General features: G+C 44.3%; 1 protein-coding gene across 1 annotated transcript in view; it reads right to left on the bottom strand.

The window, feature by feature from the left end:
* Positions 1-12,662, bottom strand: part of LOC133363421 (sodium-coupled monocarboxylate transporter 1-like) — a 73,576-nt gene that overhangs the window by 1,691 nt on the left and 59,223 nt on the right. The gene's annotated exons all lie outside the window — the stretch shown is intronic.

Here is a 12,662-nt window from a genome sequence, read left to right as displayed (position 1 = left end):
TGGGCCTTGGGCCCCTTTCAGGTGGGCCTCAGTGCCACAACCTGCCCAATGCCTCCTTACTTGCCTTGCCCACTCCCTAGCCATGCCATAAACTTTAGGTTGAACTAATGACATGATCAGCAACTCTTTCCAGGCTGAGCAAAGATCCAAAAGATAGAGAACTAGGAGGAGGGAAGGGACATAGGACATGTTGAAGGAAATTAGAAAGTGAAATAGAAGGTTATTTGTTAATAACAATAATAAAAACAGAATAGAAAGGGACTAAGAGAGGAAAGCTGTTATTAGAGGAAGAAGTAACTGTAAAAGGACCAGGGAGGAGGGATAAAAGAAACTGGCAGTTTGGGGGAATGGGAATAATGTGTAAATTGAGTGTTGTCGCATCTATTGTTGCCACATCATCTGGGTGATGGGAGCTGCCACCCAGTACTTCGGTTGCTGCATCATTCATTTCTGCTCCTCCAACCCCATATAGGGGCCAGGATTGGCCATTCAGGCATGGCAGGAGTGAGTACGGGGGGGGGGAGAGTGTCTTTAATCCACAAATATCTCCTGCTGCTCCTGTCAAAAACAGCACTGCCTTGCATCCACTGTTCTGTTAGTAGACCAGGCAGATAATCTTCAAGGACTTCTTGGGTGAGGAGAAAGTCCTCCTTCCTCAGAAGAATTTGGTTATTTCAGAAGTCCATCCCCTTCAGGAAAATCTGGTTTGGGCCTGGTGGCTGAGCTCTCTGCTTCAATCCCAAGCTTCTGAGGTATACCACAGAAAAGGGTGAGGAAGTTCTTCCACCACTCCTCCCCACAGCCAGACCGTACTAGAATTGCTACTTCTGGAAGCGGGTGCTTTACAGCACGTAGGGAATCACTACAGACAGTGCATCATAGAAAGTGCATAGGAAATTACAAGTGGGGAGAATGCTGTTGGGCACAGATCCTTCTTTCAGGCTTCCCATAGGCATGTGGTTGGCCATTGCAAGAACCAGATGCTGACTAAATGGCCCATTGGCCTGATTCAGCAGGCTCTTCTTATGTACTGTCTGGCTCCACTGCAGCGTTACATGAAAGAATCCTCAAGCTGGGAGGAGGAGAGGAAATTGGAGCCTTCTTTCTCTATGCCAGCCTTTCCCAACCTTTGGGTCCCCAGATGTTGCTGGGAATAGACAACTCCCATCAGCCCCAGCCAGATGTCCAATGGTCAGGAATTATGGGAACTGAAGTCCAGCAACATCTGGGAACCCAAAGATTGGGAAAGGCTGCCCTATGCCATGAGTTTCCCACAAGGACAAGTGGGTGACAGCAATGTTAAATGCATCTTGAGAAGCTATGAGAGATTTGCTTCTGTGGTGCCGGGTGGCATTAAGGCTCATGCCTCCAGAAGCGCTGCTGCCTCAGCTGCATTCAGTACTAATGCCTCCCTGGCTGAGATCTAAAGGGCAACTACTTGAGTCTCACTAACAGATAGATACCTTTGCCTTGAATGTGAGCGAACAGATCGAGCAAACAGGGAGGGCAAACAGGAGTTTGACAAAGGAGTTTGACAGGAGAGGTCAAGAGGGAGGTCCATAAAAAAAAACCCAAACAAATTACTAATTCTGCTTGTACAGCGCACTGCATACTAGTGGGACTCTCAAGTTTACCCTGAAGTAGGACAGGACAAAGCACAGGCCACTCCAAAACAAGTAGTTAGAAAGAAACAAAAGGTAGAAGAGAGTATGAACGGGAAGGATTCCCCAGTGGTTGTGACCTGCAAGGTGTGTGCCATGTTTGTTTTCTTGCCTAAGAACAACATGGCATACACGTGCAACAAGTGCTGTTGGAAGAAAAGGTGAGAGGCCTGGAATGGCGGGTGGCCACACTGACTATAAGAGAAGATGAAGAGTGCTTAGACAGAACACTGGAACAACAGCAGCAAAGAGACGTAGAGGTGGAGGAACAACAGCATGTGGTAGCAGAAGAGGAGACTGCTTTGGAGGACAATAACGAAGTGGAGGAAACTCCGTGGGAAAGGGTGACAGTTAGGAGCAGAAGAGCTAGAAGACAGCCTTCACCAGTGGAGTTATGGAACCGCTTTCAACCATTAGAGGAGGAGACTGGAGGACTGTCTGTGGAGGAAGAATTACAGGCGACGCCATGCAACAACAAGCAAGAGGCTGAAGCTCAATCAAGCAGGGACAATGAAATCACACCCCACAACAAGAAGAGTACTAGTAGTGGGAGACTCCCTACTGCGTGGGATCGAAACCCAAGTATGCCGAGAAGATCCATGGACTCGCCAAGTATGCTGTCTACCAGGAGGACGGATTAGAAATGTGACAGAAAGGTTGTCATTACTCATCAAGCCCACCAACAGGTATCCCTTTCTCCTTATCCATGAGGGAACAAATGATACAGCCAAACGGAGCTATGAAGAAATCATATCAGACTTTGAAGCTCTGGGAAGGAAACTCAAGGACTTTGGGGCCCAGATAGTTTTTTCATCCATCCTTCCAGTACTTAGAAAGGAGTAGAAAGGGAAAGAAAAATACTCCGTGTGAATGAATGGCTATGAAGGTGGTGCAGACATGAGAGATTTGGATTCTGGGATCATGGGCTATGGTTCCTGGAAGATGGACTGCTGGCAAGTGATGGGCTGCATCTCACAAGGACTGGGAAGAATGTGTTTGGCCACAGCATGGAGAAGTTCATCAGGAGGGCTTTAAACTGCATCCTAAAGGGGAGGGAGACGTAAACTTGGTGGTAACGACTGATGAAGGCTTATGCACAGTAGCTGGACCAGAGAGATCGGCTCTAATAGGGCCCAGTAACAGCCCTCAGAAAAATGTAGTAAGGAAGCAAAGCCATAAATCACATGGTCTTCGATGTCTGTATACTAATGTGCAGAGCATGGGAAACAACCAGGACGAACTTGAACAATACAGGAGGGCAATTACAACTTGATAGGTATAACTGAAACTTGGTGGGATGACTCCCATGACTGGAATACAGCAATTGACGGATACAACTTGTTCAAGAAGAACAGAAGGAATAAAAAGGGAGGTGGAGTTGCGCTATATGTTAAAAATATATATCCCTGCACAGAAATACAGGAGGATGACCTTGGTAGCTCCACTAAGAGTATCTGGATTAAAATTAATGGGGCAAGTAACAAAAGGAATGTGGTGCTTGGAGTCTACTACCGACCAAGCAATCAAGGAGAAGAGGAGAATGTAACTTTTGAAAAGCAAATTGCCAATGTTTCAAAGAGGCATGATGTAGTAGTAATGGAGGATTTCAATTATTCCGATATCTGTTGGGAGACAAATTCTGCCAAACACGGCCCCTCCAAGAAATTTCTGACTTGTGTTGGAGATAATTTCCTCCTACAGAAAGTGGAGGAAGCAACCAGAGGATTAGCTGTCCTGGACTTGATTCTAACCAATAGAGATCTGGTGGATGAAGAGGCAGTTACGGGAACTCTGGGGGAAAGTGACCACACCATACTTGAATTCTTGATTTTAACAGAAGCAAAAGCTGAGAGTAGCCATACGCGCACCCTGGACTTCAGGAAAGCTGCTTTTAATAAACTCAGAACAATTGTAAGTACGGTTCCATGGCAAGCCACCCTAATGAGAAAAGGAGTCTATGATGGGTGGGAGTTTCTAAAAAACAAAATTCTAAAAGAGCAATGGCAAGCAACTCCAACAAGGAAAAAAGGGGGGAAACAGCAGAAGCCAATGTGGCTTCACAAAAAGCTTAGAGAGGACCTGAAAACAAAAAAGGACACATACAGGAAGAGGAAAGAAGGCCAGGCCACAAAGGAAGACTACAGGAAGGTATCATGGAATTGCCGGGATGGTGTCAGGAAGGCTAAAGCTGAGAATGAGCTGAGGCTAGCAAGGGAAATTCAGAGCACCCTAGCGAGGCAGCCTGCTCCACGACCTAGAGGGAGCCCCAGCTGACGAAGCGTCAAGGCCCCAGCTGACAAAGCATCAAGGCCCCAGCTGACAAAGCATCAAGGCCCCAGCTGACAAAGCATCAAGGCGAGTTAAGCAGCAGAGCGAGTTCGGCAGCAGGGCGAGGAGGCCAGGGCCCCCCACTCTGCCTGTCTATTCCCTGACCTCAACTAAACCACAGTTCCTAATCCATTGACGTAATAAACCTTAAAACTATGCAGGTAAGAAGCCAGCAGGGGTGTGGGGGCTTTCCAGTGTTTTGCACCGCCTGCAGCATGTACGACTATCTGCCTGTTGGACAAAAGTCGTTGGTGTGCTCTCGGTGCAATGAACTCCTGGCTCTCCGGAAACGACTTCATTTCTTTGAGGCCAAAGTGGCGGACCTGGAAAAGCTCAGAGAGGTGTGTGAAGGAGGCCTTCAGGGACATTATAGCTGTGTCCCACTCCAAGGATGATAGCTCTTCTGCTATCATGGAGAACGATGGTCTCAGGGAAGGAGAGCATCCAGCTGAGGAAGAGGGAAACAATCCCTTAGAAGGGACCCATTCCTTGGGGGACGAGCAGCTATCCTCTCGTGCCGAGGATATATCTCCAGGGGGTGGAGGGATCCTTGTAGTGGGTGATTCGATCATTAGGAACATAGACAGTGGGGTGTGTGATGGGCGTGTAGACCGCAAGGTGTTTTGCCTGCCTGGTGCGAAGGTTGCGGATATCGCCCGTCGTTCAGATAGTTTGGTAGACAGTGCTGGGGAGGAGTCAGTGGTCGTGGTGCACGTTGGCACCAACGACATGGGGAAATGCAGCCATGAGGTCCTGGAAGCAAAATTTAGATTGCCAGGTAGGATGCTGAAAGCCAGGACCTCCAAGGTGGCTTTCTCTGAAATGCTACCGGTTCCACGCACAGGACCAGCCAGACAGGCACAGCTTTGCAGTCTCAATGCATGGATGAGACTATGGTGTCGGGTGGAAGGGTTTGGATTTGTTAGGCACTGGGGAACATTTTGGGACAAGCCGGGCCTGTACAAAAGGGACGGGCTCCACTTGAACCAGAATGGAACCAGACTGCTGGCACTTAAAATTAAAAAGGTGGCAGAGCAGCTTTTAAACTGACTGAGGGGGGAAACCCGACAGGAGCTGAGGAAGGTCTGGTTCGGAATAAACCTCCCCCCTGGGATAAAGACCAAAGAAATGATGAAATTTTAAAAGGGGTAGGCCTAGAAGTAGGCATTGTGAGAGCAGGGGCACAGGATATCAATTCAGAAGGGCAAAATTACCACAGGCCAAACCAAAAGTGCCAAAGACACTTGAAGAGAGACACTGCTTACAAGTGCCTGTACGCTAATGCTAGGAGCCTCTGAACCAAGATGGGAGAACTGGAGTGCTTGGTCTTAGAGGAGAGCATTGATATAGTGAGCATAACGGAGACCTGGTGGAATGGAGAAAACCAGTGGGATACGGTTATCCCTGGATATAAACTATATCGGAAGGACAGGGAAGGATGTATTGGTGGCGGAGTCGCTCTATACGTGAAAGAAGGCATTGAATCCAGCAAGCTCGAAACCCCAAAAGAGGCAGACTCCTCCACAGAATCGTTGTGGATGGTGATACCATGCCCCAGGAGGGATTTAATTCTGGGGACGATCTATCGTCCCCCTGATCAAAATGCTCAGAGAGACCTTGAGATGAGATATGAAATTGAGGAAGCATCCAAACTAGGAAATGTGGTAGTAATGGGTGACTTTCAACTACCCAGACATAGACTGGCCGCATATGTGTTCCAGTCATGACAAAGAAGCAAAATTTCTAGATTCCCTAGACCAGTTGGTCATGGAACCGACCAGAGGGACGGCAACCCTGGACTTAATCCTCAGTGGGGACCGGGACCTGGTGCGGGATGTTGTTGAACCGACTGGGAGCAGTGACCATAGTGCTATTAAATTAAACATACATGTAAATGGACAATTGCCAAGAAAATCCAACACAGTCACATTTGACTTCAAAAGAGGAAACTTCACAAAAATGAGGGGATTGGTAAAAAGAAAGCTGAAAAACAAAGTCCAGAGGGTCACATCATTCGAAAATGCTTGGAAGTTGTTTAAAAACACTATATTAGAAGCTCAACTGGAGTGCATACCACAGATCAGAAAAGGTACCGCCAGGGCCAAGAAGATGCCAGCATGGTTAATGAGCAAAGTCAAAGAAGCTCTTAGAGGCAAAAAGTCTTCTTTCAGAAAATGGAAGTCTTGTCCGAATGAAAAAAAATAAAAAAGAACACAAACTCTGACAAAAGAAATGCAAGAAGACAATAAGGGATGCTAAAAAAGAATTTGAGGAGCACATTGCTAAGAACATAAAAACCAACAACAAAAAAATCTATAAATACATTCAAAGCAGGAGACCATCTAGGGAGGCGATTGGACCCTTGGATGATAAGGGAGTCAAAGGTGTACTAAAGAACGATAAGGAGATTGCAGAGAAGCTAAATGAATTTTTTGCATCTGTCTTCACAGTGGAAAATATAGGGCAGATCCCTGAACCTGAACTAACATTTGCAGGAAGGGACTCTGAGGAACTGAGACAAATAGTGGTAACGAGAGAGGAAGTTCTAGGCTTAATGGACAATATAAAAACTGACAAATCACTGGGCCCGGATGGCATCCACTCGAGAGTTCTCAAAGAACTCAAATGTGAAATTGCTGATCTGCTAACTAAAATATGTAACTTGTCCCTCGGGTCCTCCTCCGTGCCTGAGGACTGGAAAGTGGCAAACGTAACACCAATATTCAAAAAGGGATCCAGAGGGGATCCTGGAAATTACAGGCCAGTTAGCTTAACTTCTGTCCCTGGAAAACTGGTAGAAAGTATTATTAAAGCTAGATTAACTAAGCACATAGAAGAACAAGCCTTGCTGAAGCAGAGCCAGCATGGCTTCTGCAAGGGAAAGTCCTGTCTCAGTAACCTATTAGAATTCTTTGAGAGTGTCAACAAGCATATAGATAGAGGTGATCCAGTGGACATAGTGTACTTAGACTTTCAAAAAGCGTTTGACAAGGTACCTCACCAAAGACTTCTGAGGAAGCTCAACAGTCATGGAATAAGAGGAGAGGTCCTCTTGTGGATAAGGAATTGGTTAAGAAGCAGAAAGCAGAGAGTAGGAATAAACAGACAGTTCTCCCAATGGAGGGCTATAGAAAGTGGAGTCCCTCAAGGATCGGTATTGGGACCTGTACTTTTCAACTTGTTCATTAATGACTTAGAATTAGGAGTGAGCAGTGAAGTGGCCAAGTTTGCTGACGACACTAAATTGTTCAGGGTTGTTAAAACAAAAAGGGATTGCGAAGAGCTCCAAAAAGACGTCTCCAAACTGAGTGAATGGGCGGAAAAATGGCAAATGCAATTTAATATAAACAAGTGTAAAATTATGCATATTGGCGCAAAAAATCTTAATTTCACATATACGCTCGTGGGGTCTGAACTGGCGGTGACCGACCAGGAGAGAAACCTCGGGGTTGTAGTGGACAGCACAATGAAAATGTTGACCCAGTGTGCGGCAGCTGTGAAAAAGGCAAATTCCATGCTAGGGATAATTAGGAAAGGTATTGAAAATAAAACAGCCGATATCATAATGCCGTTGTATAAATCTATGGTGCAGCCACATTTGGAATACTGTGTACAGTTCTGGTCACCTCATCTCAAAAAGAATATTATAGAGTTGGAAAAGGTTCAGAAGAGGGCAACCAGAATGATCAAGGGGATGGAGCGACTCCCTTACGAGGAAAGGTTGCAGCATTTGGGGCTTTTTAGTTTAGAGAAAAGGCGGGTCAGAGGAGACATGATAGAAGTGTATAAAATTATGCATAGCATTGAGAAAGTGCATAGAGAAAAGTTCTTCTCTCTCATAATACTAGAACTCGTGGACATTCAAAGAAGCTGAATGTTGGAAGATTCAGGACAGACAAAAAGAAGTACTTCTTTCCTCAGCGCATAGTTAAACTATGGAATTTGCTCCCACAAGATGCAGTAATGGCCACCAGCTTGGATGGCTTTAAAAGAAGATTAGACAAATTCATGGAGGACAGGGCTATCAGCGGCTACTAGCCTTGATTGCTGTGCTCTGCCACCCTAGTCAGAGGCAGCATGCTTCTGAAAACCATTTGCTGGAAGCCTCAGGAGGGGTGAGTGTTCTTGCACTCGGGTCCTGCTTGCGGGCTTCCCCCAGGCACCTGGTTGGCCACTGTGAGAACAGGATGCTGGACTAGATGGGCCACTGGCCTGATCCAGCAGGCTCTTCTTATGTTCTTATGATGCTAAAAACAACAAAAAAGCTTTCTTCAGGTATGTCCATAGTAAAAGACAGAGAAAAGAAATGGTGGCACAGCTACTCAATGAGGATGGCAAAATGATAACAGATGACAAAGAAAAGGCAGAAGTGCTCAATTCCTACTTTGGCTCAGTCTTCTCCCAGAAAAGGGCCTATGACCCTCCCGGGAAACATGAAGTAGAAGGGTCATGATTGGACCTTGAGATTGATAGACAAATAGTCAAGGAATACCTAATCACATTCAAATCGGCAGTGCCCGATAAACTGCATCCTAGAGTATTGAAGGAACTGGCTGAAGAACTCTCAGAACCGCTCTCTATTATCTTTGCAACATCATGGAGGACCGGTGAACTGCCGGATGACTGGAGGAGAGCTAATGTTGTCCCTATCTTCAAAAAGGGCAAGAAGGAGGAACCGGGGAACTACAGACCAGTCAGCCTAACATCAATTCCTGGAAAAATTTTGGAGCAGATTATAAAGCAGTATTCTGTAAGCACCTTGAAATCAAGGCAGTGATTACTAGGAGCCAACATGGATTTATGAAGAACAAATCCTGCCAAACTAATCTTATCTCATTTTTTGACCGGGTAACCTCCCTTGTAGACTGTGGGAATGCTGTGGACATAATATATCTCGACTTCAGCAAAGCTTTTGACAAAGTGCCCCATGATATTCTGATTAGCAAGCTAAATGTGGGCTGGATGGAACAACTATTAGATGGATCCACAGTTGGCTCCAGAACCGTATTGAAAGAGTGCTTATCAATGGTTCCTTCTCAAACTGGGTGGAAGTAACGAGTGGGGTACCACAGGGCTCGGTCCTGGGCCCAGTGCTCTTTAATGTTTTTATTAACGACTTGGATGAGGAGGTACAAAGCAAGCTTATCAAATTTGCAGATGATACAAAGTTGGGGGGCATAGCTAACACTGTGGAAGACAGAAACAAAATTCAAAAGGACCTTGATAGGCTGGAGCATTGGGCTGAAAACAACAGAATGAAATTCAACAGGGATAAATGCAAAGTTCTACACTTAGGAAAAAGAAACCAAATGCACAGTTATAAGATGGGGGATACTTGGCTCAGCAGTACGACATGTGAGAAGGATCTTGGAATTGTTGTTGATCACAAGCTGAATATGAGCCAACAGTGTGATGTGGCTGCAAAAAAGGCAAATGCTGTATTAGGCTGCATTAACAGAAGTATAGTTTCCAAATCACGTGAAGTACTAGTTCCCCTCTATTCAGCACTGGCTAGGCCTCATCTTGAATACTGCGTCCAGTTCTGGTCTCTGCACTTCAAGAAGGATGCAGACAAACTGGAACGGGTTCAGAGGAGGACAACAAAGATGATCAGGGGACTGGAAACCAAGCCTATGAGGAGAGACTGAAAGAACTGGGCATGTTTAGCCTGGAGAAGAGAAGACTGAGGGGAGATATGATAGCACTCTTCTTTTTTTTTTTACAATAATTTTTATTCAAATTTTCATAAAACATAGAAAACAAAATCATAAAACATTCAAAGACAAAAAGCAAAACAAAACAAAAATGATTAAACAAAAAAAATAAAATGTTGACTTCCCATTTGTCACATATCAAATCAGTTATAGGTCTACAATATATAACAATCCTGTCTCTTAAATCATATTATAAAATCACTTTCCTCCAGTAATTATCTTAATTAATCATCAAATCTCATAAACATTACTTTATTCTTTCCACAAAAAGTCAAAGAGAGGTTTCAATTCTTTAAGAAATATATCTATCAATTTTTCTCCAAATAAACATGTCAATTAATCCATCTCGTTAATAATTATAATAATCTTATTGTCATAACCATAGTCCAAATAAACATTTTGATTAATCCATCTCATCAGAATCTGTTAGGTCCAATAATTTCAATAGCCATTATTCCATTATCCCTATTAGTTCCATCTTCCATCTTCAATAGTCCTGTTAAGTCCAGTAATTTCAGTGTCCAATCTTCCATTATCAGTATTCCATAATAATCTTGCTGTTGTAGCCATAGTCATATAATAAGAGTCTGATGGGAATTTCCTCTATCCCAAATATTTTCTTGCCATCCATTCTGAATAAGTTGCTGAAATACTGTTGTAAAGTCATATCTGTGTTCTTCTTTTTTACAAAATGCACTGGCTCATCTCTTAAGAGTTTTTCCATTGTCACATGGCTGCAGTTAATTCCATAGATTTTCTCTATATCAAGCTCCATCACATCATTCCAGTCCAGAAGATTATCCAAGCCATTGATAACTTTATCTCTAATATCTTCATTAATTTCTTCAGAGATAACGTTAAATTCCAAACAGTAGATTTTATTTCTAAAATCCATAAACTCCAGATCTTTTTCCAATTCCACATTTGTTCCAATCTCCAGGGCTTGTATCTTCCCTTTATTTTTTCTTTTCTCATCTCTGATCTCATTCTCCTCTCTCACAGGATCCCCTATTTCTTTAAGCTCCTGCGTCATTTTGCTCAGTTCAATTTTCAGCTCCTTACTACCCTGTCGCAGGGTTTGTTTCGTTATCTCAATCTCATCCATTATTTTCTGAAACATAGTTACTTCCAGATTCTCAGCCACTTTCTTGATTGCCATTTTTAAAACCACGAAAACAAAGCAAAACAAAAATAAAGAAGAACCACTTCTTATTTCAGCAACAATTGGGTTAATATTCCAGGCTTGATGACATCACAGTATAAACAGAGCAACCTGCCTTATCTCTCTATGTTCAAGAATGCAAAACAAATTTAGTTCCCAGCATCAAAACAGTTAGTGGCGTCGTGAAGAAGCAGATTCGTCAAAATAAAATAGACCAAAAAGAGAATAGTCCCAGACAATATAATATTCCTCGGAATAGAAATCAGGAATAGAAATCCCTCTTCTGTTTATATCTTTAGAATGCACTTCCAGGACAGCTTTTTGCGACAGAAACAGAGATAAGCTGTTAATTTCGTGAATAACAGAGAAGAGTTATAGCTCACCCAGAAGTTTTCCAAAGCCGATCAATCTGACAAATCTCCTTTTGCTGCAACAATATAAACCAAGTAAAAAAAATAATAGAAAGAAGGGTGCTTGCCTGTTAGTCCGTTCTCTCTTTAAAGAAAAGATAAACGTATCGCTTATACAGATAGAGCTTGTTCGGAAGTCCGTCCGGCATTGTTGGCTGGACCTTATCTCATAAATTAATGAAATCCAGTCCCCCCAACAAAAACAGGCTTTTGAGGTTGATCTCTACGTTTCTCCCTGCCCGGGAGAAATTTCATCAGTCAAAAAAAAAATGTTCTGACTGATTTATATCTGAATAAGCTTCTTTTGAGGCGGGAGCCCGTCCCAAAAGCAGGCACAAGCGAAGTCACCCTTCCCGGAAGTCTGATAGCACTCTTCAAATATATGAGAGGTTGTCACATAGAGGAGGGCTGGGATCTCTTCTCGAATGACCCAGAGTGCAGGACATGGAATAATGGGCTCAAGTTGCAGGAAGCCAGATTTCGACTGGACATCAGGAAAAACTTCCTAACTGTTATGAGCCATACGACAATGGAACCAATTACCTAGAGAGGTAGTGGGCTCTCCGACACTGGAGACATTCAAGAGGCAGCTGGACAGCCATCTGTTGGGAATGCTTTGATTTGGATTCCTGCACTGAGCAGGGGGTTGGACTTGATGGCCTTGTAGGCCCCTTCCAACTCTACTATTCTATGATAAGAGAATGGAACTTGGTTCTTACCAGAACTACTCCATTCTATGCAGGGAATGAAGGGGATCATACCCACCCTATCAGTGTTTTTGTTGCAAGGCAAGGGTTATACGGAATGTGGAATACGGAGATGACCCGGGCGGTTGACACGATCGCTCCCATGCGCCCCCTCCTATGTAGAGCTCATACAGCCCCATGGTATACCTCAGAGCTGAGAGCAATGAAGCAAGAGAGGAGGAGGCTTGAGTGCAGATGGAGGCAGACTCCCGACGAATGCAATTATGCCTTGGTAAGTGCCTGCTCTAAGCGATATACAGCAGCGGTGAGGGCAGCAAAAAAGAGATATTTTGCTGTCAGTATTAAGGCATCACTCTCCCGCCCAGCGGAGCTTTTCAAAACTGTACGAGGGCTTTTACATCTTGGCCCTCGGGATACTATAGACTCATCTGTAGCCCGCTGTGATGAGTTCGCTGGACACTTCCAAAATAAGATCGCCTGCATTCATCGGGACTTAGATTCCAATATTATAGCAGTTGGATCCAATGAAGCATCCAGATCACGGTCTTGTCCTCTTTTATTGGATGAGTTTCAGTTGGTGCAGCTTGAGGAAGTTGACAAGATTCTTGGACTGGTGCGTGCGACCACATCTGTGCTGGATCCTTGCCCCTCTTGGCTGGTGAAAGCTGGCAGGACCGGAA

This window comes from Rhineura floridana, chromosome 8 (assembly GCF_030035675.1).
Source record: "Rhineura floridana isolate rRhiFlo1 chromosome 8, rRhiFlo1.hap2, whole genome shotgun sequence".
NCBI lineage: Eukaryota > Metazoa > Chordata > Lepidosauria > Squamata > Rhineuridae > Rhineura > Rhineura floridana.
This window is presented reverse-complemented; position numbering and strand designations above follow the sequence as displayed.